The sequence below is a fragment of the Mastomys coucha genome, unplaced genomic scaffold (genome assembly GCF_008632895.1).
Source record: "Mastomys coucha isolate ucsf_1 unplaced genomic scaffold, UCSF_Mcou_1 pScaffold22, whole genome shotgun sequence".
NCBI lineage: Eukaryota > Metazoa > Chordata > Mammalia > Rodentia > Muridae > Mastomys > Mastomys coucha.
In genome coordinates, this window is record NW_022196905.1 from 155,988,303 (window position 1) to 155,991,793 (window position 3,491).

The following is a 3,491-nucleotide window of genomic DNA, read 5'->3' on the forward strand; positions in this document are numbered from 1 at the left end:
CACAGGTCAAGAGAGCAGAGGCCATAGGACAGTTCTCATCACCAGAGCACACGGGTCAAGAGAGCAGAAGGCCATATGAAATCAATGACTTGAGCAAAAGAGTTCTATAAAATCTCTAAAAGACAGCAGAGATATGAGAAAAATCTAGAGGAAAACCAAACTGGAACCACAGCCATTTTAAAAGGAGTGACTAAAGTCACAGGCCAGACGAAGAATACACGCGCGTGCAGGGAGGCACGCATGCACACATGCACGAACACACAAACTAAGAATAAAGCAGTTTAAATAAGGAAGTGAAGTCAGAGAGAAAAGCTAGAGAACAGATGGGCATGTGGCACTGACTCAAAGACTATCAACCTAGAAACCCAATATCTGCACGGTCAGGAATGGAGAGGGCAGTGGGATTGTCCTCCCTCTTGGTTGCCTCGATAAGTACTCTAACAAAAGTAACTCAAGGGGGAATATGTTTATCTGACTCACAAGTCTATGTTATAGTCCATCACTGCAAGGAAGTCAAGGGGAAATATGTTTATTTGACTCACAAGTCTATGTTACAGTCCATCACTGCAAGGAAGTCAAGGGCCAGGGACTTGAACTGGTCACATTACATCCAGTCAAGAAAGCAGTGAATTTAAAACTGTATGCCCAGCTCCCTTTCTCAACTCTAAATAAACCCATGACCTCTGTCCAGGGAATGGTGATACCCACAGTAGGCAGGACTTCCCACAAATCAAGATAATTCCCAACAGACATTCCAACAGGCCAACCTAGACAATCCCTCGTTGAGACTGACTTTTCAGATGATTCTAGATTGAGTCAAGATGATAAATAAAACTGACCATCACAATTTCACCTCTTGCTAACTTGCCACACAAACATATCACTTTAACCTATATACCCTTCTCTTTTTCCCCAAAGTCTCATGTTAATCCCTGTGGTAGTCTGAATAGAAATGCCCCACACAGGCTTATACACTTGAATGTTTGGTTATTAGGGAGTTAGGGCTAACTGAGAGGGATCAGGAGGTATGACCTTGTTGGTTTCAGAAGCCCAAGCAGGAAGTGGCGTTTGTTCTTCCTGATGCCTACAGATCCAGATGTAGAACCCTCAGCCCCTTTTCCCACACCATGTCTGCCTGCCTGTCACCACAATTCCCACCATGATATAATGAATTAAACCTTTAAAACTGTAAGCAAGCCCCAATTAAATGCTTTCCTTTATAAAAGTCACCATAGTCATGGTGTCTCATTCCACAGCAATAGAATACCAACTAAGACTGAAATAGGTACCAGAAGTGGGGTATTGCTGTGACAGGCCTGACCATGCTATTTATTGGCAGAATGTGAACTTTGGGACTTTGGGCCAAGAAAGCAGTTGAATGCCTTAAATGAGGCTTAATGGCAATACTAGTAGAAATGTGATAGATAGTGGTGCTGAGAGTAATGGAGATTATGACAGTCCAGCTCAAGAGATTTCAGAGAAGAATATTAGTAAGTGGCCTAGAGACCACCTTAGGACATTCTGAGCAAAAAACAAAAACAAAAACAAAAACATGGCAGTTTTTTGCCCTTGCCAGAAAAATCTGCCTGGGGGTAAATTTAAAAGTTTCAGACTGGTAGTCCTGGCAGAGGAGACTTCAAGACAGTCTTGCACTAACTGCTGCTATTGGTGGCCACTCTTATGCAGCTCTATAATGAAAGGAGCATGCTGAGCAAGGAAAAGGACAGACTGTATAGCTTGAGGAGAAAAGGAGCAGCAGAACGTGTAATGGAGCAGAGTCTCACACTCAAGGAGATGAAAAGCACAACGCTGCATGGAGGAAGGGGGTGGTGGCCTCAGGACAAAACCTGACCCAGTTAAGCTTCCAACTTGTGAAGAAGAAGTAAAGAAAAGCTGAAGCAGTGAAGAAAAACAAAGAAAACAGGAAGCTGCTGAAAATATATTTGAACAAAGGGGCCTAGTTCCAGCCCTGGAAGCTTTGGCTATGTGGTTCTGTGTGGAGAGCAGTAGAGCTGGAGAGGCATTCGCCATGACAACATGGCGCCTACTTCCGCTGTCAACGCCTGGTAAACAACTGTTTGCGCATGTACGTAGAGAACTGTTTGCGCATGTGCGTAGAGTGAAAAGACGCCAAATCACGGCCTATCCCTGGACGTCACGTGGGGTGATGAGCAAACAGCCAATCATGGGCGGACACGCTGCGCTGTGGTGTATATAAGCAGTGCCGATTATTGGCTCGGCCCTTTTTTCCTCTGGATGAGGCAATAAATGTTTGCTGCAGAAGGACCCTGGTGTCCGCGTGTCTTCTTGCTGGCGAGACGACTGCGTAGGCAACAGTTCTGGCTTTAGAGTCAAGGACAGAAGAAAGGGGTTATGGAATCTCCCTCCATAGCCAAGGAAAACTACTGAGGCCAGGCATGTGTCAAGGGTGTGTCTGCATGGAGACCCAGAGAGGCCATTGTACAAGGCTATGAAAATGAAGCCTGAATTGCCTTGGAGACCCCAAGATGTTGGAGATACCAGAGCCATGGGGTACCTGCCAAAGAAAGCTGCTAACAGGGAACAGAACCAGCCCAAGAGAGAAAAGTGTGCTGCAGTCAACAAAGCTGAAAGGAGTTGGAGATCTGAAGAACAGTTGACATCAGACATGAAGAAGCAGAGTTTGGAGTTTGCCATGCTGGTTCTTGGTCTTGCTTTGGTCAGTCCTCCCTTTGGAATGACAGTGTATATCCTGTGCCATTGTATGCTGGAAGTATATGATCTGTGTTTTCACTTTGATTTTACAGGGGATGACAGTTAAGAGATTGGCATGAGTCTCAGAAGAGACTCTGAACTTTTAAATGGTGTTCATCCTGTTATAGACTATGGGAACTTTTGAAGTTGAACTGAATGCCTTTTGCACTTTGATATGACTACAGGCTTATGGGGGCCAGGGATTAAAATGTGCTGACTTGAATAGCAATACCCACTCCATAAACTCATATATTTGATAATTAGGCCATGGTGCTGCTTCAGACGGATTAGGAGGTGTGGCCTTGTTGGAGGAAGTATGCAACTGGGGATGGGCTTTGAAGTTTCAGAAGCCCAAGCCAGGTCCAGTGGCTCTGCTCTTCCTGCTGCCTGCAGATCCTTCCCCTGCACCATGGATGCCTGCCCGCCACTATGCTTCCCAACATGATGGTACCTGGGGCTTTTAGACCTCCGAAACTGTAAGCAAACCCCAATTAAAATTTTTCCTTTATAAAAAATGCTATGGTCATGGTGTTTACCTACAGCAATAGACACTAAGACACCCTCATACTGTAAAAGTGAAATACATTCCAATTTTAAGTCTCCAAAGTCTTGAAATTTTTCAACATTTTAGAAGTTCAAAACACTGAATTGTGAACTCCTATAAAAATCAAAAATGTATACACTTCTATCATATAACGGCATAGAATAAACATTCAAATTCTAAAATGAAACAACCAAGGGCACAGCAAGCAATAATC

The 3,491-nt window shown here is 44.2% G+C and overlaps 1 protein-coding gene across 2 annotated transcripts in view; it reads right to left on the bottom strand.

Moving 5' to 3' along the window:
* Tubgcp3 (tubulin gamma complex associated protein 3) overlaps nt 1-3,491 on the bottom strand; it is a 63,963-nt gene that overhangs the window by 54,132 nt on the left and 6,340 nt on the right. The gene's annotated exons all lie outside the window — the stretch shown is intronic.